This window comes from Macaca fascicularis, chromosome 12, assembly GCF_037993035.2.
Source record: "Macaca fascicularis isolate 582-1 chromosome 12, T2T-MFA8v1.1".
Taxonomy (NCBI): domain Eukaryota; kingdom Metazoa; phylum Chordata; class Mammalia; order Primates; family Cercopithecidae; genus Macaca; species Macaca fascicularis.
This window is the reverse complement of record NC_088386.1, coordinates 73,839,765-73,864,729: the sequence shown is the minus strand read 5'-3', so window position 1 is coordinate 73,864,729 and position 24,965 is coordinate 73,839,765. Positions and strand designations below refer to the sequence as shown.

At 38.4% G+C, this 24,965-nt stretch overlaps 1 protein-coding gene across 33 annotated transcripts in view; it reads right to left on the bottom strand.

Moving 5' to 3' along the window:
• The window catches only part of OSBPL6 (oxysterol binding protein like 6), a 209,150-nt gene that overhangs the window by 104,604 nt on the left and 79,581 nt on the right, over positions 1–24,965 (bottom strand). For all 33 annotated transcript variants that reach the window (XM_074009524.1, XM_074009535.1, XM_074009526.1 and 30 more), the window contains one exon: positions 10,898–11,092. The gene's annotated coding sequence lies outside the window, so the exon portion shown is untranslated. The remainder of the gene's footprint in view (positions 1–10,897; positions 11,093–24,965) is intronic.

The following is a 24,965-nucleotide window of genomic DNA, read 5'->3' as shown; positions in this document are numbered from 1 at the left end:
ATATGAGACATGAGGTACGCAGAATAGTCAAATGTATAAAGACAGAAGGTAGAATGGTGGTTATCAGCATCTGTGAGGAGGGGGAAATGGGAAGAGTTTGTGTTTAGTGGTTACAGAGTTTCACTTTGAAAGACGGAAAGGTTCTGGAAATGCATGGTGGTGACGGATACCAAACAATGTGAATGCACTTAATGACACAGAAGTGGACACTTCAAAGCGGTTAAAATGATAAATTTTATGCTGTCTCTCTCTCTCTCTATATATATATGTATTTTTTACTACAATAAAAAGTTCCTGAATCACCAGCTATTATGACTTCTACAATATGCAGACATTAATTTTATATTATTTTGTGGTCAAGTTTCAGCTTCTTTATGAAGTCTTTCCTAACCTATTAGACAGAATTATCACTCCAATCTGTATTACTTCTATACATACACATACATATATTTTTTAACATACCCTGCACTGCATTTATTTGACTTGATTCTCTAAGATCCATGAGGGTTGGGAGTATGTCACTTTTCTCATTATAGTCCAATGTCATGAGCCACAAAAGTCATTCAGGTTGTTTACTGGGCTCATCACTTTAGTTAAGATTTAAATCTTCCATTATATCCATTAGATAACATTGATTGTGCCTGCAGACTGTAGAGATCCACCCTCATATTAGTTCTTTTTCTTTTCTTTTTTTTGAGATGGCCGTCTCACTATGTTGCCCAAGCTGCTCTTGAACTCCTGGACTCAAGCAGTCCTCTCACTTCGGCCTCCCAAAGTGCTGGGATTAGAGGCGTGAGCCACTGTACCCAGCCTAGTGCTTTAATTTTACTGTATTTGCTTAAAGATAACCCAAAATAACCCACATGATTTGTAGACTGGAGTTTCCTAGCTGTTCAATAGTGAGCTGGAGAGAGAGACTGTATAAGGTTCAACATTCCCAAGATAAAATCTCTCAGTTGTTCTTAAAAAAAAGGCCTGCCAGACTGCTAACGGTACTATAGGGGCCTGAGGGACATTAGGAATAGGAAATAGATGCAGTAGCATTAATTCTTTCATAACACCACTGATGGGTTAGCCTGGCCACACAGAATTATGGCACCTGGCACCTGATTTACTAGATACCATCTACTAATTACAACATCTCGTGGTCAGGAATCTTAAGCAGAATTTGGAAAAACTGTCATCCTCCAGAATAGCGGTGTTTATGCAGGCCATTACCCACATATCGGGATGTCCAAAATTCTACTTGTGTTGGGCATTCAAGCATGAGTGTTGGTTTCAATTACTGCTCATTCATTGTTACATGAGGGAAGGAACAGCTGACATAACTGAGAATCCACTGCCAGATCCCAGGTTCTGCAGCCTTGTAAACTCATTTAATTGGAGTGTGGTAACCTTGGCACGTATCTACTGGTGAGCTGGAGCTGGCGTGCACTAGCTCAGGAGCTCTGTGCATCTCCCCCCAGTTCAGGGCTTCAAAGACGTTCCCCTGAGACCTTGAAATAGACCGTGGTGGGAGTATCTATGCCATGCAAATGCTTCAAATCTGGGCTTTTTGTTTTGTTTTGTTTTTAAGAGTTGATTGTTAAACATTTGCCAGTACACCACCGTGTGTGGTGGTTTTCATTGTAGTGGTTTCTCTTGTAGTGGTTTTCATTTTTATTTTTACACTAAAATATCCCATGGATTGCCTGAGTTTGAAGCCAATCCCAACTCTGCCACTTCCTAGTTATGAAACCTCAGGCAATTTACTGAAGTCTCTCTTTGCTTCAGTTTCCTCATCTATAAAACAGGGATAGTAATAACTCTTCTTCACAAACCCCAAGCTTGGGAAATGTCAGAGCTAATCATCTACTACATAGGTTCTCAAGGGTAGCATTGGGATCACCATATCACTTGGGAACTTCCTGGAAATCCAAATTCTTGAGTTCATCTATGCTTGTGAATCAAAACCTCTGAGGGTGGTGCCCAGCAATCTGTGCTTTAATAAGCCTGCCAGCAGGCAGCAGGTATGCCGAGTTGCCAGTTGGGCCCCATTCTTCACTGGCCTAACACCAACAAAACTAGGGAATAGTAACACAGTATCAGACACAGAATCACCGCCAAGTCACAGACCTAAAGCCTCGAAAATAAAGGAATTGCTAAGATTTTTCCTCTGAAATTAAAAACGTTTTGGAACAAGAATTTTAGGGATAATTAAAGCACGTAGCATTAAACCTTTATATATTCCTAAATGGTTTTTATACTGCAAATTAGTTTCAACAACTTTAGATAGCTTACAAAAAATGACTTTCTTATAAACACAGTACCTCCATTAATTTTTTATTATAAGTAAATTTTAAATAATTTTATTATAATTGTGTTTTATTATAATTTTTATTATAAACACAGTGCCTTCCAATAAAGAAAATAAATCAAAAAGCTTTATCATGAGCCCACAGGACTTCTGTTGTCCACTAACCCTTGCAATTGCAAAGTGTCTCAGATTCCAGATTCAGTAACCCAAAGAGATAACCCAGTCACTGCCTTTGACTAGATGGGGGATGGAGGGTAGGTGGTGCTCTGCAAAGGTTTTATGCAAAGGATCAGACAGAAAATATTTCAGGCGTTGTGAACCATATAATCTCTGCTATGGCTACTCAAATTGCCACTGTAGTGGAGAAGAAGCCTTAGACAATATGCAAATGAATAAACATGATTACGTTCCAATAAAACTTTATTTATAATAACAGTCTGCATATTTGGCTTGTGGGCTATAGTGCTGAACCTTGGAGTAACCGCTAGACTATGAAACATCAAGATGCATTCTTGGAACCAGATGTTGGCAAGTACCTTCAAAGCCTGTAGATTACTAAACAGTTTCCCATGGCAGACAGGTCTGTTAATCCGCACTACAGTTGGTAAACAATTTACACAGGACATTCTGAATTTAATTGCTTCTTGCCAACTCCAGATTTCCCTATCTCCCCTAACATGAGAAAGAAGATACTTTATGCTTGCAAATGTAAAAACTGAAAAATATTAATAAGATAAAATAGAAACTTGTTTTCATCAAAGTTTTATTTATAATGTTAGTTCTATTAAAAACCCCTTGAGAAAAAGAATTGCTAAGTTCCACCTAAAGGATATAACCCTAAGTAGACCAAGAGTATTTTAGGAAAATGCATGAACTAAAAAGAAAAAGAGACCTTGAAAATTGCTAAGATACGAGTAGACTTTAAGTGTTCTCACTACAAAAAAACAAACAAAAAAAAAGCTAAGGGTGAGGTAATGCACATGTTAATTAGCTCAATTCAGCCATGCCCTCAAGTCTATATTTTTCAAAACATGTTGTTCATGATCAAAATATACAATTTTAATTTGTTAATTTTTAAAAATCCAGAAATGTTAAAAAAAAATAGTTGTAGTGGTCGAAACTGATTTGACTAGAGAAACAGAATTTGATAACACAGATGGTCTCTGAATTACAATAGCTTGACTTAAAATTTTCCAACTTTATGAAAGGTTAATCTCATCATAAACTGAGGAACAGCTATACTAAAATCTCTTTTCCTAAAGCTAATGTTATCCCTTAATTGTCATCCTACATTCCAGAAGACATTAAATGCAACAACCTGTTCTTAGCATTCAAATTTAGCTCATGAAAATCTTAATTTGATAGCTTAATTGTACCTTTCAAAAAACGTTTTTCAATCAATATTGGATAGTTTTAAGACATCTGGTATCATGTATTATTTGGTAATGATGATGACTGTCTCTCTCTCTTTCTGCCTTTGAAACCAAATCTGGAGAATTATTTCTATTCAAAACATTTTTTAGATTCTAAAAATATCTAGCTATTTGGGTTTTACCTCCTTTTTCAATTAGGTTCAAAATTGGTATAACCCATGATTATATGGAACAACGCAGTGCATTTATTCTAGGTATAAGACACTTAGTGGGAAAGTAGAATAAAATAATTGAAAGAGAAACTGAATCAGAAAATCCAGGACACGCAGTCAATGTGCACATGGTGACTGCTGATAATTCTTTGTTTTTCTGAATACTTCATTATTATTTGAATAAAGTACTCAAAGGGATTTTTTTTTTTTAAAGACTAAGAACTCACTGTCAAGTGTTAGATCCTAAAGATTTTCTCCTATTTTTTTCTAAAAGTTTTATAATTTTACTTTTTATGTTTAAATATGTGATCTATTTTGAGTTAATTTTATATAAGGTATAAAATTTAGAGGTTCGCTGTTTTGTATACAGATGTCCAATTGCTCGAGCACTATTTGTTGAAAAGGCTATCCTCCTTTCATTAAATAGCTTTTGTGCCTTTGTCAAAAATTAGTTGGCAGAGGCTGGGAGGGGTAGTGGAGGGTTGGGGGAGGTGAGGATGATTAATGGGTACAAAAAATAGTTAGAATGAATGAATAGGACCTAGTATTTAATTGCATAACAGGATGACTATGGGCAATAATAATTTAATTGTACATTTAAAAATAACTAAAAGAGCATAATTGGATTGTAACACAAAGGATAAATGATTGAGGGATACATACCACATCTTGCATGATGTGATTATTACACATTGCATGCCTAGATCAAAACATCTCATGTGTCCCATAAATATATACACCTACTACATACCCACAAAAATTAAACATAAAAAAATTTTTGAAAATTAGTTGGGCACAAAGAAAAGCAAAAAGGTAAACGAACTCTATCTGTAGCTTGTATTGGATGGCTGAAGTTTAAGAAATTAAAACGAAGCATTGTAGCTTATTTTGTTTTATTTTTCCCCATCCCCTGCCTAAAATGAAGTATTTTTAAAAGGCAGAATATGTCTAGTTCAAAAATGAGCAATGGGACAAAAGTCCAAAATGGAAGAGAATTCAGGTCACGGGTTCTCTTACCCACCACTCTCCCCAAAACCCCTTTCTGTGGAAGTGTGGCTTCTTCATCTTTGTAAATCTAAGCAACACTGTACTTGATTCAGTACACATTTTGGCATTTCTTCACCAGTATCTTTCTTTTAAATGTTTTATTTTGGAATAATTTTAGATTTGCAGGAAAGATACAAAAATACTATGGGAAGTTCCCATACACCCTTTACCCAAGACTTCCTCCAGTTTTCACCAGTTTCTCAGAAGCTGACAAAACAAGACATTTTCATCTGAAACTTTAACTACTTATAGTGCCAGTTGAAAAAAAAAAATAGACATTTGGAAATAAATTCAAATGCCAAAACTGCAGTTATTGTTTAAATAAACTCTACAGTACTTTCAAATTTAGTATTCTAAACATGAAAAAGTCAGCAAATCATCCTGCAGTTCTCAGATCAAGTGTTACCTCAGAATAGGCACACACCTTGTCACTTCCTAGAACAATACTCTTTTCATTTCCTTCATAGCTCTTATCTCACTCAGTATTTATATTATCTGTGTACTGGCTTACTGTCTATCTCCGGAGGCCTCTTGTTTCCTGCTCTGCATTATAACCCATAACAGTGCCTGGAGGATTGACACTCAATAGACTTTGCTGGATGAATGAATGGATGGATGGATGGATGGATGAAAGCCTATCTGAATGACCAAACACTTGAGACATAGCGGGGATGATGTAAGACACATGATAAAAGACATCCATTTAGATGACTCTTAGTTCTAAAGTGTTAACCCTTTAAATAACTAGTACCAGCCATACACAGTTGAAGTTTTAGGGAGCATGTGTGTTTTTCCTTCATCTTCGTAGTCATTTCTTACAAGAGCAATCAAGCCTCTTGATCTAACTTCCAAGTTCTGGTAAATTTGAGTAATAGAGAAAAAAGTTAAGTAACAACAATCAGCCAAACTCAGTATGTGGAAAGTTCTATTCCCAAAGTAGCTTAATTTCAACAAGTGAATGACTTGAGAAAAGAAAGGGAATATTCTAGATAACAGTTTTATGAGACTCAATAGCCAAGTGAAGTGTATGCACTTCTTCAGATCTGTTTCAAACAAACCACCTATTAAAAGAGAATTTTGAGACAATCAGGGAAATTTGAATATGGAATGAGTAGTAGATGATACCGAAGAAGTATCATTCATATTGTTAGGTGTGACATGGCAATATGGTTCTGTAGGAAAATGTGCATGTTAAAATATGCCTACTGGAGAATGCAGGGGTGGATATGACACGATGTCTACTTCTAATGACTTCTGATAAATAGAGAAGGAGATAGATGAATCTCAGTGTGTGCGTATGGTTGTTCATTGTGCTATTCTTATATGAAAGTGTAAGTTTGAATTTTTTTCAAATGAAATGTATTTTTAAAATATAGAAAACAAAAACTGGCCGGGTGCAGTGGCTCATGCCTATAATCCCAGCACTCTGGGAGGCCGAGGTGGGCGGATCATGAAGTCACGAGTTTGAGACCTGCCTGGCCAATATGGTGAGACCCTGTCTCCTCTAAAAACACAAAAATTAGCTGGGTATGGTGGCATGCATCTGTAGTCCCAGCTACTTGGGAGGCTGAGGCAGGAGAATCACTTGAACCCGGGAGGGAGAGGTTGCAGTGAGTCAATATCGTACCACTGTACTCCAGCCTGGGTGACAGAGTAAGACTCCATCTCAAAAAAAAAAAAAAAAAAAAGAAAAGAAAAAAGGCCAGGCGCAGTGGCTCACACCTGTAATCCCAGCACTTTGGGAGGTCGAGGCGGGTGGATCAGAAGGTCAGGAGTTTGAGACCAGCCTGGCCAATATGGTGAAACCCTGTCTCTACTAAAAATACAAAAAATTTAGCCAGGCGTGGTGCCACATGCCTGTAATCCCAGCTACATAGGAGGCTGAGGCAGGAGAACTGCTTGAATCCGGGAGGCGGAGGTTGCAGTGAGCCAAGATCGCACCACTGCACTCCAGCCTGGGTGACAGAGTGAGACGCCATCTCAAAAAAAAAAAAAAAGAAAGAAAGAAAGAAAAAGCAAAAACAAAAATCAAGAGAAGAAAAAAGTCTTAATAAAAAAAAAATGTCCCTGGCAAGAAGCGGTGGCTCACTCCTGTAATCCCAGCACTTCAGGAGGCTGAGGCAGGTGGATCACTTGAGGTCAGGAGTTCAAGACTAGCCTGGCCAACATTGTGAAACCCCATGTCTACTAAAAATATAAAAAATTAGCTGGGCGTGGTGGAGGGCACCTGTAATCCCAGCTACTTGGGAGGCCGAGGCAGGAGAATCACAGGAACTCAGGAGGCAGAGGTTGCAGTGAGCTGAGATTGCGCCATTGCATTCCAGCCTAGACAACAAGAGCAAAACTCCGTATCAAAAAATTTAAAAAATTCAAAAAAAAAAAATCTCCCTTTTCCCTACTATTTATATATGAAAACCTTGATATGAACAGTATACTCCTTTTTCCCCCCCAGTTAGTTACTTACACAGTTATACTTTTACTGGATATGTATTCAAGGTACAATTTATTTTTCAGAACTGGTCTAAATCTTTAAGGTGTTTGGGTGACTCATTTTTCTAAAACCTCACCAACCAGATTGAGAAGGACAAACACACAGGCGAGAGCCAGCCTGGGGCACAGCCCTTCTCTCCAGACAAAGAATCTTCTCTTGTCCCTCCTTTGTTCCCATTCTTTTCAACAGGCAGGAAAGAAGTTCTGGGGTCTCACTCCTTTTCCCTGGAGACAGGAGGTGGCTACTGGCCTGCTACCTCCCCTGGGTCCCTCAGCTCTTCAGATTAGGCACTCCTTAAGCAGAAGAGACTCCCTTCAACCTGAGGGAAAGTCCAGGACAGGAAGAAACAGGGCAGGTGAAATGGTATGTGCACTGCCAATTCCTGCTTGCTATTCTCTCCATTTCCACTACTCCAGGGGGAATTCTCATGATCCACAAATGATAAAAGGGAGCCAATGGCAGCTTCCTCACCATGTCAGGGTTGAATACTCTTTCTCCTCTTCCAGTTTTTACTTAACCATGTTATTTTTGCTCATTTGTTAGTTTTACTTTTTTTCTTTTCTTTTCTTTCTTTCTTTTTTTTTTTTTTTTTTTTTAACACATTTCAACCTGTTTTATATGTCAACAATGGCTCTTAAGCCCTCCCTACATTTTTTTCCCCCATTTTTTCAGTCTTGGTTGTCACTTCCTCAGGGAGTTAAAGGAAATGGAATGTGGAGCTGATAACAGGAACTCCAAGAAAATGAGATAAGGGGGGTTTCTGAAAGCATTTCTGAGTGTATATGCACACACACTCTTTAATTCCTGTGACTAAAAGCAAACAAATTTCTTTCTTTTCTTTCTTTCTTTCTTTTTTTTTTTGTCGGGGGGAAGTGGGGGAGATAGGCTCTGTGAATCTAGCAAACAAAATTCATGTAGAAAATGAGATATCAATTGCCTGAATTTCCCCTTCAAAAAGAGTTTAGTTTCCTTCTCCTATAGTCAAGTCACAACTCAGCAAATGTGTGGAAACAAATTTCCAGGTACTTTATTTCCATGAACTTAAACTTGATAGTCAAAGGGACTCATGCACAATTTCACGCCTGCATGTGGTCAAGTATTGAGAGATCCTAGGCAATGCTGATCTAAGAGAATCCATGAGACGGAGCAAAGTAATGCAGGCAGAAGGACACTAAGATACTCAAAATAAAAATCCCATCCATTGATCTTCTTTCCGGTGTGCCTCAACATTTAAAAATGGATACCAATCAAGAAGAGATTTACAATATGTCTGATGTATCTAGGGGGAAAAAAATGGACACCCTGTGGTCTAAAATCTGCCTAAGTAACAGGGATTACCAGTTGAACTCTAAATGCATTATGGGAAAATATCTGTAAATCTTATGTTTTAGTAAAATAATTGGTTTAAAAAAAAGAAGAAGAAGAAGAACCATTGTTCTGGGAGTATATCAGTTTCCCCACACTGAGTTTAGCTAATGCAGGCACAGAAATGCTATGCCCATAAGGACCCTACGATTTGAAATGCTTCCATGGTTAAAGTATTTTATTACCATATAAACATTTGGTTCAATATCTAATTGACAGAAACATGATTGAATGAATTTCATTTAGCAACAATATATAGCAATCAAAGATGAGGAAAGACAAGTTTGTGATTAACTACAACTCACTGTGATGGAGGTATGTCTAATTCTGATGGCAAGATTTCTCAATGCTAAAAGTTCTGTACATATGGAGGGCACAGCATTACTGCTCTCTGAGTCGCCCTGGTGTCCAGAATGAGTGAGGGGCTAGAAAATGGACTCTAAAGCCCTACAGGGATCATTAAAAAAGAAGTCTATTTGGTGAATCAGTTTACCTCCCTGGAACCAAAACAGTCAGATCAGGCAACTGAACTCTTAGGTCGTGAAATATCAGACTCTGAGATGACATCCTCAACATCTGGAAAAAATGATGCAGAGCACATCACTATGAAAATCAGATCTCCTAACTAATCCCACGGCCTGAAACATCTTACCTTTGAAAAGTCTTCTTACTTCATAGGTATGCCTGGCTGGCAAGTGTCAGCTTCTCCAAGCTCATATATTTTATATAAAATAATAAATGCTGAAATAATGGCAGAGGATAAATACTAATGGAATGTTATGTTAAAGTACATAGAAGTGACTTCATATACAGAGAGCAGAAGAAATTGACGCTTAAAGCAGGACTCTTCAACTCAAAAGCCTACATGTCCCAGGCAGCTGCCATAATCTGTAAGATTGATTTAGTTAAATATTTAGGGAATGCAAAATACTAGCAAAGTGCAGTCACTGGGATAGTAACAAGACCAGATTTTTAATCTTCCAAGGGAAACCAGATATCTGATCTATCTGATTTTTATGTGAAGTTTCCAGATTTTCAAATGTTGGCAATTAATTTTCTTACAAAAAGAAAATTTTTACAGGTTAAAAAATTTTAGTAAAAAATTTGACCCGTGGCCGGCCTACTACTTTGCAAGCTCTAATGTAAAATGCACTTTTAAACAATACAGTAATAAACAGGAAGCTTCTCATGTAACAATGATTACACTAAATTACCGAGCCTTGGTTTCTGCTCTACTAAGAGGGACCAGTCCATGCTAGGAAAGGGCGGGAGTAGCATCAGGATACAAAAGAAACTGTCCCCAAATCATATATGTCTGAATTATCATCACCACTACCACCACCACCCCTGTGCCCATGGCAAAGAAGGTTTGAGCAGAGGATTTGCAGCTTGTAAAAAGCTCCCAAAGACGATTAATGCCACAAACTTCTACCCTGGGGATGACTGACTTTGAAGAAGTAGAAAGCTTCAGATAACTGGGAAGTGTGCAGCTAAGTGGTGAAGACCACAAACTCAGTAGGCCTAAAATATCAAATAGTATATATCAAGGGGCTCTTATATTGCAGTTAAAATAATAACTGCAAATATGAAAGATGACAAGGAGACCACAGAAAGTATTGCTAGTACCACATTAGCCATCTCAGTCTCATGGGCAAAAAAAAAAAGTTGACTGTCTCGTTGTTTATTGTGGAAGATTATAAAAGCTGGATGCATTTTAAGAATGTGTACCTGTAGTCAAATGTGGGTTTGTGGATATGTGTATAAAGAAAGCAAGGATAACATTTTGTCTATTTTAAGGTTTAGGTCTGCATGTTCATTGCTCAAGAAAGGAAAACAGTATCATATTTCCACATGATGCCAGACTACATACAGAAAACAGAAAATGGTTACCAAATATTTTCACATTTTTCTCCTTCCTATCCTTAAAAAAAAAAAAACCCAGAACTTTTTATTATGAGGATTATGACATATTATTTTAAGATCTGACATACAAATAAGAGATATAAATAAACACCTTCCTGTGACTGTGGTGTCTCACTAATCTTTTGCTATTATTAAACACTGCCTAACCTAACCCTGCTTTTGGTTTTAAGCTTGTGTTTTTCTAACTCACCTTGCACCTTGGAGTCAAAGTCTTCCAAGTCAGCTTTATCGTCAAAGCTGTTTCACAGTGGTTTATCCTCAGATGCCTGCAGCTTTTCTCCTTGGGACACGATGTGTCTTTGACCTTGCTGAGGCTCTCTGGGTAAATTACAGGGGTGGCTCCTTAATATCCTTTTGTTGCTGTTTTCCCAGCAAGTGGCAGAACCTGAAAAAGAGGGATTACAGTCATATAGCACATCTTTACGGAACTTTGGTGAGCCTCTCACTGGGACTGCCTATGGACAATCAGAAAATTCTTCCTAATTTATCTTTCGAAGAGGAAGTTCATATGGGTACGTGCCTCAGCTTTTTATCTCCTTTGTTCAGTTTTATGTAACCTCAAAGACGTAACCACTGACCTTCTCAGTAATCAGTAACATTCATAATTTACATCTTACCCAGAGCTTGGAGTATGAAAACTCTCAAGTGATATAGCAAATATTTCCTAAAAGGGGACAAAATATATTTTCCAGAACCACATTTAGCTCTCCAATTAAATATAAACCTCAACAGGGTTTTTTGTTTGTTTGTTTTTTGTTTTGTTGTTTTGAGACAGAGTCTCGCTGAGACGCCCAGGCTGGAGTACTATGGCGTGATCTCGGCTCACTGCAACCTCCGTCTCCTGGGTTCAAGTGATTTTCCTGCCTCAGCCTCCTGAATAGCTGGGATTACAGGCACACACCATCATGCCCAGCTAATTTTTGTATTTTTAGTAGAGATGGAGTTTCACCATGTTGGCCAGGCTGGTCTCGAACTCTTGACCTTGGACGATCTGCCTGCCTCAGCCTCCCAAAGTGCTGGGATTACAGGCTGAGCCACCACGCCCGACCCAATAGAGTTTTTAAAAATAGTAAGTATGAAGTGGTGTGCCTGGACAAAAACCCATGAACAGTCTCTAATTTGCTATAGAAGAGGACAACTGTAGCCAAACTCCTAGAACAATCCTCTAGCAAGAAGAATGGACTCTATACATACTATAAAAGAATATAGTTTTTAACTTGACATAATTTCTCACAAAGCAAAGAAAGAGTATGCTATGGTCTGGATATAGTTTGTTTGGCCCCACCAAGTCTCATGTTGAAATGTGATCCCCAATGGTGAAGGTGAGGCCTGGTGGGAGGTGTCTGTGTCGCAGGAGCAGATCCCGCATGAATAGCTTGGTGCCACTCTGAGGGGTGAGTTCTCACTCTTACATCCCAGAAGAACTGGTTGTTGAAAAAGAACCTGGGACCTCCTCTTTTCTCTCTCTCTCTTGCTTCCTCTGTCACCATGTGATCTCTGCATAACAGCTCCCCTTCATCTTCTGCCATGAATGGAAGCAGCCTGAGGCCCTCACCAGAAGCCGATGCTAGCACTGTGCTTCTTGTACAGCCTGCAGAACCATGAGCCAAATAAACCTCTTTTCTTTATAAATTACCCACCCTCAGGTATTCCTTTATGACAACACAAATGGACTAAAACACAATATTTTTACAAGAGAATAAATAAATTCATCATAAGAGAAAAATCTGACGAGTAATCCAAAGTAGAAGTTACTCTCTGATCCTGAAACATGACAGATATTTCTTCCTTCCAGCCATAAACCTCTCCAGCAGGCTCCTTTATTCACAAGCCAGCTTTAAAAATCACTCCGCAGGTTTGACTTCTTTTTCAAGCCTATTCTTTCACTCTGTTTTAGTTTTCCCTTTTTTTTTTTTTGTTTAACTTATTGAGAAGGGGAAAAATGCACACACAAGCACATGTATACATACACACATATTCTAAGACTACAACTTATTGAAACTGCAAAAGATTTATGTTCTGCCAGCATCCAATGCCATGACTGCCCCCTTAAGTACCATCTTTCTGAAAAAGTTTTTGTTCTAACTCCCCTTCCACTTCCTTAAATTAAAAAAAAAAAAATTCTATGTAAGACAATTCTGTGTACCTTGTAAGTTCTGAATAAAATTTAATTGTTGATTATGATGATGACCTTGAATACAAAGGCTAAGGTCCATCAGGATTCTTTTTGTATGCTCAGCATTGCATCTTTTTATTTTCTGCATGCACTACTCAATCTATGCTCTTTAATCTCATTTAATTATAGGCAGGTAGAATATGAATTGTCAGCTATAGAAACTCCCCTGGCAGGCCAGGCGCAATGGCTCACACCTGTAATCCCAGCACTTTGGGAGGCTGAGGTGGGTGGATCACCTGAGGTAAGGAGATCGAGACCAGTTTGGCCAACATGATGAAACTCCATCTCTACTAAAAATACAAAAAATTAGCTGGGCATGGTGGCAGGCACCTGTAATCCCAGCTACTCGGGAGGCTGAGGCAGGAGAATCACTTGAACCTGGGAGGCATAAGTTGCAGTGAGCTGAGATCATGCCATTGCAGTCCAGTCTGGGCAACAAAAGTGAAACCCTGTCTAAAACAAACAAACAAACAAAAACAGAAAATCCCTTAGCCACCTCTTCCTTGCTCCTTCCTATGATGAACTCTGCCAAGCTTTGGAAACAGAGAAGACACTGATAAATGAAGAGAAAAAAGAAAAGGCATGCTTAAGAGTCCCCTGTGCTATCCTGCTTGAACCTAGGAGGCGGAGGTTGCAGTGAGCCTAGATCACGCCATTGCACTCCAACCTGGGCAACAGTGTGAGACTCCATCTCAAAAAAAAAAAAAAAAAAAAAAAAAAAAAAAAAGTCAAAAGCAATTGCAACAAAAGCAAAAATTGACAAATGAGATCTAATTAAACTAAAGAGTTTCTGCACAGAAAAAGAAACTATCATCAGAGCAAAGAGACAACCTACAGACTGGGAGAAAATTTTTGCAATCCATCCATCTCTGACAAAGGTCTAATAACCAGAGTCTACAAGGAACTTAAACAAATGTACAAGAAACAAACAAACAACCCCATTAAAAATTGGGCAAAGGATATGAATAGACACTTCTCAAAAGGAGACATTTATGCAGCCCTGCACACAATTTTTAACTCTCACACTTACTGTATGTTAGAGTTTAAAACTGAAATTTACAAGGTTTTGACTTACATGTATTCTGTGAGAAACTAATCTATTATTGTCCATTTTGCCATTAAGTGCATGAAAATGTATATTTTCACACAATGCATATGAAATGTCTAAGAACAGAGGTTTTGGCTTGTTCTGCAACCATAATTAATGTTCCTGTGAATATTCTGTACTTTGAAAAAGACAACCCAGATGAAATGTAGTACCCGCTATAACCTCCAGGGGGACCGAGTACTCTGAGTTAAAAATTACCACCACATTATTAACACATGGTTCAGTTATAACCAATCATCTCTGATCGTTACTCAAGCCAAAAACATTAGAAACATTTGTCTTAATTCAGCTTCAAAAGCCTGATTAGGACATACAGGGTATTATAGTCACATTCACATTCCAAATTTCTAGGTGACATATATTAACTAATTTTAGAAAGCCAGAGTTCACTAAGTGGCAACTCAACCTCATTTATTTTATTTAATTTTATATTTTTTAATTTTTTTTTTTTTCGAGACAGAGTCTCACTCTGTTGCCAGGTTGGAGTACAGTGGTGCAATCTCGGCTCACTGCAACCTTCACCTCCCAGGTTCAAGCAGTTCTCCTGCCTCAGCCTCCCGAGTAACTGGGGCTACAGGTGTGCACCACCACACCCAGCTAATATTTGTATTTTTAGTAGAGACAGAGTTTCACCATGTTGACCAGGATTGTCTCGATCTCTTGACTTTGTGATCTGCCTGCCCCGGCCTCCCAAAGGCGTGAGCCACCGCACCTGTTCCAACATCATTTTAATTAAGAAATTACACTGGGTCTTGTTTTACCTTGCACATAAACTGCATGCAGGGCAGAAGTCCAAAGATGATAAGTATATAAAGTTCAAGCCTGATTACTGTTTGTGACAAAGTACATTGAAGAATAATTCTTAAAGCCACACTAAGAAATATCCTAGTTAAGAAATATACTCAAGAGATAGGAATATTGGTTCTTTCAAAAAGTATAACCAAAATTGATGTGCGTGTGTGTGTGTGTGCACACGCGCATGCACACACACGCGTTTTCTTTTCGTACAGCACATCTGGTTTTAACTGAAGCACATTCACAATAGGAATCATGTTCTATTTAAACATACCCTCTGTAGATCAAAAAGGATCCTAACATTATCTTTCTAAGTCGTTAATAAGTAAAAGTTGTAAAAGTTGAAAAGGTTGATTTAAACAAAATTTCCCACACTAACCAGTACTAGCCAGTGGGCGTCTCTGGAAAATCTCATTCAGGGGAGTTTAGTGACTTGGCAATGGTTCCTTCTGAATGGCTCATTCAGGAAGCAAATGATCCATTATCTTTGCAACGGAATTTTTCCTTTCAGTTATGTGACTAATCCTCCCACAGCCGGGGTTTTGCCTACATGTTCCTGTCTAGTGCATTCCCTGCACATTCCTCTCCTTTCTTATTCAAGCCCATCAGAAATCATGATGTAGTCTACCAAAGATTAGATTGTCCCATGTAGCTAATAAGTAAATGCATATAATGCAAAATGGAGACAAGATTAAGCAAGCCCAAGCACTCTGTTCAATAATAAAGAATTGTTAAAATAGTAAAGACAACCAGAAGAGTTATCTATGTAATCTAGATAGCAAAGTCTATTTCATACCAAAAACAAGAAACGAGACACTTTTGATCATTTTCTCACATAAATGGGCCATGGTTTTATTTCAATGCTCACACCATTTCTACAAAGAAGGATTGGTCTCAATTTAGGGTTCAACATCCTAAATTGCTTTTCTAGAAAACTGTAGCCCAATACACAGTACAACACCTTTTTTTATTATCTTGCTTACTTTGCCTATTGTCACCACTAACTTCATTAGTTAGTAAAAGATAATCGTTTTGCTTTTTTCCACTGGCAGCAATGTTCAGACAAATTGATTTTTCTTTTCCTACCTATGAAAGTTTCAAGTTCACTGAGGGTATCTAAGTCTCTGGAGAACATAGTTTAAGTGCCACAACCCAATAGGTTTAATGGAAACAGGTTGTGCTGGGGTAACTTCCTGAAGATGATACATAGAAATTTCAGTCATTCTTACATAGTAACCACTGTGGCTTTCTTGTTAATGAGTCAACAGCAAAAGACATTTAGTCTCAGAAAAGTATCTTATCTCATTAATGCTACTACATATCAAAGAAGTTAAAATTCACAAGCTGAAATAACATATCAGAGTTTTCATATCCACCACTAAGTATTGATTGATTAATCCACAACAGTAAGTCAATTATGTAGTTATTATATATAAACATCAAAACCAGACACTAAAGAGGATCTAGAAATGTAACAATCAGCAAAAACCAGGCTCTTGCCCTTAAGAAATTTAGAGGGCTCAAAGCCCTAGATAACAGGAAAAGGTATGTGAATAATCTTTTTAAGTTACAAAAGCAAAATATGTGCTATAAATATTGATGGCATGAAAATAATAATAATTCTGGCTTGGTGTTTGTCGGCTGGGTGGGAATCAGATCAGAAGAAGTTCCTCAAAAGAGGAGGCATTTGAAAGATGAGTAGATCAGGCAGAAAATGGACATGCAGGGATGAACAAAGGACATTTCAAACAGTGATAAAAGTACATGAAAATCAAGAGATAGGTAAGTGTAGTCTGTAGTTCAGAGCTCAGAGCTTAGGGGACAAAGGAGGAGAGGAGAGGAGGGGAAGCCGGAGGAAAGGTTTGGAACAGCGTGGAAGGTCTTAAATGCTGGTGAGAGACTGAATTTCGCCGTGTGGGCTGTAAAGAACAGGAGTGAAGCTCAGAACAGGAGAGTCACATGATCATACTTCAGGGAGGGAGATCCAGCCGCGGAACAAATGGGAGGAAAAAGAAAAGAGAGAACCTCAGAAGATCAGACGGGAGGATGAAGCAACCTGGGAGAGTGGAAACAGGAGGGGACAAACCAAGAACTAACAGTGGACAGGACAGAAGGTGAACCTAGACAGCCTCACGTGTTTCTTGCCTTAGCAAAACAATCAGTGAGAAATAAAACATTCATTATTTTTCAGAAACATGATCAAAGTATAACAAGATATTTTATTTATAAATGCTGATAAACCATATACCCTAATAAACTAATTTGCTCAAGACAAACATAATTTTCTCAGTCTATCACAGTTATACCATTTAGCCAATTTGTTCAGGTGTTTTTGTTTGCATATAACTTAGATCTAATTGATATTATTTTTCTGAGGGTAGGGAAAGTGTTTTCTTTCTTCAAAATTCAAAAGCCAAGCACAGGAAGGACTTGGCATTTATTAACCATTCAAAGATTTTTTTTTCCCCAAATTAAACAGTATTGTTAATGCCAACGAAAATTCAGATGACTGATCATACAGCTAAGAATTCCCAGTAGAGGCTATTTAAAGGAATCTGCAATTTTATTATTCCCTTGACAACACCTGTGTGAAATCCAAAGAAAAAATATTACAGAAACTACTCAACAGTTCTATTATTCAGTTGAATAAAATTTTATAAAAATTAGTAACTCCATTAATTCTAAAGCACTATAAACATGCTTAGGACACATCCTAATCTTCTGAAAGGAGTATGCTCTAAAGAGTTAGCAAACTTTCTGTAAAGGTCCAGATCAGTAAATACTTTAGATTTTGTGCGATCCCTTGATGAAACTACTCAACTCTGCTACTATGCCAGGAAAGGAGCTACAGACAATATATAAACAAATAAGCATGGCTGTGTTCCAGCAAAACTTACTTATAAAAAAAGTGGTGGGTACCTACTGTAGTTTGCTGACTCCTGCCTAGCAGAGGATCCAGCTGTGGTGGCTTGATATGGTTTAATTGTTCTTGCTCCTCAATGTACATAACTCTGATGAAGTGATTTAAAAAATTATTGTGAGAAAATGGGCTCCAAAAAAAAAAAACTCACTTCTAGTGTAGTAATAAAAGGGAAAACAAAATGAAGAGATTCTGAGGAAGCAATGGATTCACAGAGACAAAGAGAAGTTCAGGGAAACTTATAAAGAGAATGTAAAGGCCAGGCATGGTGGCTTACGCCTGTAATCCCAGCACTTTGGGAGGCAGAGGCAGGTGGATCACTTGAGGTCAGGAGTTCGAGACCAGCCTGGACAACATGGTGAAACCTTGTCTCTACTAAAAATACAAAAATTAGCTGCGCATGGTGGTGCACACCTGTAATCCCAGCTACTTGGGAGGCTGAGGCAGGAGAATCACTTGAACCTGGGAGGCAGAGGTTGCAGTGAGCCAAGATTATGCCACTGCACGCTAGCCTGGGCAACAGAGTGAGCCTCCATCTTAAAAAAAAAAAAAAAAAAAAAAGAATGTAAAATTTGATGATCTCTCAGATTACTGCTAAAACAATTCAACATTTATTCTAAGTAGAAATATTTAAAAATGTGACTTACGAAACCATTTCAGGGGATACTCCAATCAATGCCCAAATGCTCATTAATTGAGAGAAAACTTCAGGGAAAGCTTAAACTATCACATAAAAATATTTAAGAAATGCATGAATCTTGACAGAATATATGCATGAAAGAGACCTAGGGAATTGGTAAATTTATGAAAGTCTCAGATCGTATTTCCCTCATGAATGATGATGATCGTACTATATTTACTTGATACAGCAGGGGGAAAGTAGAAAATCCTATCATCAAAGCTTACTAACCTATATTTAAATCTTTAAAACAGTTAAAAAACTATCTTAACTCAATTACATTTGCTTAACAATGCTACTACCAATTTGCCATTGAAAGTGACTTACTAGCTCTGTGACCTTGTGAAAATTACTTTACTTTTCTGTGCCTCAGGTTCCTCATCTGGAAAAAGTAGCTCTTTCACTGAATTGCCTGAGGATTAAGCAAATTAATGCACGTAAAGTGTTCAGAACAGTCCAGGCATATGGAAGTGCTCAAATGCTATGCTGCTGCTGCTGCTCCCCCAAGTCTCTTCTCCCCATGTCAGCTTTACTGGTTCCTCCGTTTATTTGTTTGTTTCTTTTTTTTTTTTGCCCTGTTTTTTCTCCGTTTGGCTTCTCCTGGGTGACCTTGTCTCGCTTTAAAGCCTTCAACCTACGATTTGCTGGAGACTACTCAATCAGTCTCCTCAATGCTGACCTCTTTTCCAGATTGCATTTCCAATTTACTACTGTCCATTCCATTGCAATATATCAAGGGCACCTGAAACTCAATGTGTTCAAAAATCAAATCCATATTATTATTATTATTATTATTTTTGAGACAGAATCTCACTCACTCTCAGGCTGGAGTAGAGTGGTGCAATCTTGGTTCACTGCAACCTCCGGCTTCTGGGTTCAAGAGATTCTCCTGCCTCTGCCTCGTGAGTAGCTGGGATTACAGGCGTCCACCACCATGCCCAGCTAATTTTTGTAGTTTTAGTAGAGACAGGGTTTCACTACTTTGGCCAGGCTAACCTCAAACTCCTGATCTCAAGTGATCCATCCGCCTCAGCCTCCCAAAATGCTGAGATTACAGGCGTGAGCCACCGTGCCCAGCTAATTTTTGTAGTTAAAGTAGAGACAGGGTTTCACTATTTTGGCCAGGCTAACCTCAAACCCCTGATCTCAAGTGATCCATCCGCCTCAGCCTCCCAAAATGCTGGGATTACAGGCGTGAGCCACTGTGCCCAGCCCCATTATCTTTCTACCCTTGCCCCTTTTCCTTTCCATATATTTCCTTAGTTAGTGACATCACTATATATCCTTAAATCATGATAGAAAATAGTTATTTTTCCATTACCATTTCATTTCTCTACTCCCAATCGTTATCTCCTCCAGGCCAGCTTTCACTGTCATCGGAGTTATCTTTCTTAAAACATAGATTTGATCATGTTATCCTCTTGCTCAATTACTCTCTATTGCTTGGGGAAAAGATCTATGGACCTAGGAGTGCGCTTCAGAGATGCAGATGTAATGTCTACAACTGCTCCATCTTTGTAAGCCCACCTGCACCATGTGCACATATGCCCATGGCAGGTGCTCATGCTTTTTGCTACAGTATGCAAGAAGAATGCTAAAGTGTGCTAAGCTCAAGCTCTGGAAAGTGTCTGAAATTGGATACAAAAATTTGTGTCTTTGATTTAAAAAAAAAAAAAATCATGGAATCTGTCCTAGAGGACAATTTTTAAACTGCTCAGCAGGGTACAATCTGAAGTTTAAGTTGCATCCTAGTCACACTCCTATATCTGAAACATACTGTGGAATGGACAACAAAAGAGATGTAAATATATTTTTGGTGTCTGGATATTGTAATATTGGTTTGAAATTTCTTAAATTCCAAGTTTCACCTTAGAGAGAATACATAGTTATAAACATGTAGACATACACTGTGTTTACTTAATTAAATCTAGCGGCTCCCTTACGGTGTCCCTGGATTTGAATGAGATCAGTGGTAAAGGCCGGAGGCCTCACAGCCTAGCTTCAAACCCTAGCTCAGTCAATTACCAGTAATGTGACCTTGGGCAAGTTACATAGCTTCTGCTCCATGATCTATCTGTGAAGATGGAGAGAGTAACAGTACCTGCCTTTTGGGATTATTTTGAGGATTAAATTAGTTTATTATGTACAGTTTATTAGTTTATTTATGTATACCACTTAGGACTACACTAGTGCTTGCTATTATTATACTTATTTATTGAAAGCCAAGACTCAAGTTTGCAAGAGATAATCACAGAGCAAAAAAAATTGACCTTGCCCACATAAGCCTCAAGCTTTAATCAACTGAGTTAATTAGCCAGAGAATACTAACAAAGATGGGCATTTTCACTAATGTTTTTATCAATTGAAAAGTGTTTCAAGCCTATCTGATAAAATTCTTTTACTAGGTTGCAATAACTAAAAACATCAGCTCAGAATATTTCCAAGGCACACTATAGGTACACTAAAATAATTACTTTGAACAGAAAAAAGCCAGAGCTGCTCTTTCCTGGGCAGCAAATCAATGGGCATCTCATTGCTTACCCCGTGCCCAATGTAAAGGGAAAATGCTAAGTAGGAAATTGGGAAGAAAAATAAAGGAGCTCAAGGACTCAGCTTTCAAACAAGCTGGTGTCTTGTTTGCCAGAGATATGGACTATTAGGCATTAGCAACACCCACCTGGCCAAGAAAAAAGCTGTGAAATGTAGATCCCAACATCAGCAAATCTACGGACGAATCAAAATAAGTGTATGCTGGATGCCTGAGTTGACTTTCTCCGAGTTATATGGTTATGCGATGTATTTGGGACTGCCTCTGTTTAAAGTTTTCAGCCAAAAAATGCTATTTTCACCCATATTATAAATATTGCAGTTGTATACACAGTAGTATTTGTTCCCCAACAAACGGACAAAAGGATCACTTTACTGTTTACTAATGGCATAATAATCAGACCTTAGGTTAAAACACTTTTTATTTACCTGTTTACTTTTTTTTTTTTTGAAACGGGGTCTCACTTTGTCACCCAGGCTGGAGTGCAGTGGCACAATCTGAGCTCACTGCAACCTTCACCTCCCAGGCTCAAGCAATCCTCCCACCTCAGTCTCCCGAGTAGCTGGGAATACAGGCATGCACCACCATGCCTGGCTATTTTTTGTAGAGATGGGGTTTCACCATGTTGTCCAGGCTGGTCTCAAACTGTGAAGTTCAAGTGATTCACCCGCCTTGGCCTCCCACAGTGTTGGGACTACAGGCATGTGCCACAGCACCCGGCCGTATTAAAATACTCGGTTAATATTGAAATTAGAGAAAGAGAGAATAAAGCCGAAATTCCTTAGCCTACTATTAAAGATCCTCCATGATCTTACCTCAACTAACTTTCCACCTTTCTCTTCCAGGATATACTTATTGAAATCTTCAAGCAAATGAAACATCTTGCAATTCCCCTAATCATACTCATTCTTTACCCACTCTGTGCATTTCCTCTACCTAGAACAGTCTCCCCATTACATCTCCAAAATCTAAATCCCATCCTTTTCAGGCCCTGTCTGGATGACAAGAAGCCATTCTCTGTGGCCTAGTGGAATTATCCAGGATCTTAAGTTTCATAACTTTCACTCAGCACCTATGGAAATTTCCTCAGCCCATCTTGATCAAAGTTATTGACACGTGTCTTTTATTTTCAAGACTGGATGTTTTCTGAGGGCAATGTCTACAACTGCTCTATCTTTGTAAGCCCACCTGCACCATGTGCACATATGCTCATGGCACGTGCTCGTGCTTTTTTGCTACAGTATGTGAGAAAGATGCTAAAGTGTGCTAAAGCTCAAGTGACTGATCATTTAAATCAAATGGACAAGTACATACACTCAAACAAGTTTTGCTGAAGAAAGACTTCAGTTAAAAAGATATGCAATGAGACTTGTTTTCTTGTGAAGCAAGCTGAGAGAAAAGAATTGTAATGCTACTCCCAGGGCATTTACCAACTAGTGATCTGCCAACAGCTACTAACAGTGGTGCATTAAAAGCTTCCTTCCCATTGAAGTAGCTGATAATATAGCTCCAAGTTAGATAAATCATAAGACAGCTGATCCTGTCTTCCCCTGCTGCAAACTTAAAATACTGTTTGCCTCTGGGGCTTTGGATCAAGAGCTCTCAAGACCTGCGTATACAGTGATCATTTCAATCATCATCTCTAATATGCCTTTAACACTAAATATCCAAGTGCCAAAATGCCAAAATTACGGAATCTGATACATAACAGAACCCACAAGTGCCAAGACAGGGAAAGATGAACAAAAGTATATCTAAACATCAGCAGTCTGATACTACTTGGGCAGAAGTTGACAAGTCCTAACATGGCACTTGGCAGTAACTGAAATGCTTTTTGGATCGCCAAGTAGAGGCTGATTTCACTCTTACATGAAGCTCCAGGGCTGTGCTGAACAGCAAGTTCTTGCCAGACCATTGGACAGGTGCCCACTGTCTGCGGTCCTGTGTTCACAGATGACATTTCTCTGGCTACTCAGTTCAAAAACTGTTACATAAATGAGTTTTGATATTCACTCTTGGACAAAAGTAATGTTCCTAAGCCTCAAATCCTGAAAGACCAATCTAAGTCCTAAACCAGATGAAAGAACAGACTTTTACAGAACTGTCTTCATTAAGTTGTGCTAATGGGAAATTTTCTGTTGGGTCCTCTATCTGGTAGGGCTTTCATATCAATGACATCTGGAACATTCGGTCTAGAATATCGTGTGTCTAGTATCTATTGGATTACTGGAATGGCAACTGAATCCTTGGGCAGGGAGCAGGAGATTCTAAGTGTTTTAACTGAGTCAGTCTTTAAAATAACTATTATGTATATTCTTTAAAATATAAACATGTTTGCCACATGAAAACTGAGGTCAAAATAATGTTTAAAATTATTTATAAATTAGGTAAACACTGTTAGTGGCACTGCCATAAATTAAACAATGATTTTGAAATGATAAAATAGACCCTCAATAAGTCTCAGGTTTGTATAATCTGTATCATTTTTCATATATAGCTTTACTGAATAACCCTGGCTGAATTTCTCTTTTTTTGTTTTGTTTTGTTTTTAAGCAAAAACAAAACATTGTTAAGCAGCCAAATTTCTCTTTGAGTCAGTTCTTCAGCCTCCCAGTTCGCTTTGAGGGAATTATTTCGAGCTGCCCCATTTCTTAGGCCTCTTGCTGTATCTCCCTTCATCTGGATTTCCATTTGGTTTCCACAGTGACTTGTTTGCTCATTAGAGCACAACAAAATTTAACAACTAAATCAGGCATATTAGCATTCTTATGACTAAAGCTTCCTGTATTTAAATAGATGGTATTATCAGTAAAATTGAAATAAATTTTAAAATGCCGAGACCGTGAACAATGCCATCCATTACAATTCAAAGCTGTTCTTCCGGAAATATAATTTGATGTCATAGGCTGATTTTAAAAAACTGGATAAGGGCAAACAAGGTAGACTATGTTATCACATAACCGCAATTTCCTTGAAATTGAGAGCTTCCTTTGGGCACAAGTGGGAGTCTGTGGGAGTCTGTGGTACTGTGTAAAGATAGCATAGGCTTCGGAGTTAAACAGGCTTAATTCCAATCCCAGTGTTGATATTTTCTAACTTTGAAACCCTGGGCAGGTTACTCAGCCTATCTGACCCTCTATTTCCTTATCTGCAAAACAGGGATTTGGCCTGATAAAACCTAGTTCAAGTTGCTTTTGAGATCACAGGTAAGGTGTTCAGGGCCGAGTACTGTAAACTTTCTAACACAGATCAACTAATACTAGGTTAACATTTTTCTTTTTCAAAACCAAGACCAATGGATTATTTTCACAACTCTATATACATCATACTTTCTTCACACTAAAAAATTGCCATCTCTGGGAGAAATTACATCCCCAAATGATTAAAACATTCATATCAAACATGCAACTTTTGTGAGGCTCATAGAAATAAAGACCATGAATTTAGAAATTCAAAGCACCACAAAGAATAGGCAGCTGTCATGAGGTGAGTGGCTAAGAGCCCAGTGTCTGGAACCACGTCGCTTCACATTCCTACTCTGCCACCCTCTATCTGTGTGATGCTGGGAAAGGTATGCCTCCTTTCTGTTCCTTGGTTTCCCTATCTGTGAAATGTGGCTACTAAGAGAGTGTCCACCTCACAGAGTTGTAATGAGAATTAAACAACATTGCCTATTACGTAGGAAGTGCTCAATGTTACCTTTTATTATTATTAAAGCAGCTTTGCCCAAAAGTCACATTGCACATATTTCCAGATTCAAATCATTCATAGTCATGCTTTATGATTCTCCCTGTTCATCCCTCTCTACACTAAAAGAAAATAAGTGGTCATCTTTGATAAGGGAGCCAAATTGAAGAATTTCTTAGAAAGCATTAACTGCCTGATTGCTATTCTCCATGGTGCAGACCTGTCCTGAGCCTACCCCTAACCCTGCTGCAGGGGTCCTATCACAGGCTCCCTCTTTACTACTGGGCAGTGGACAAGCCTGGCCTACTCAGGGAGTAAAGAAAGGCTGTGGCCACTAACCCATAC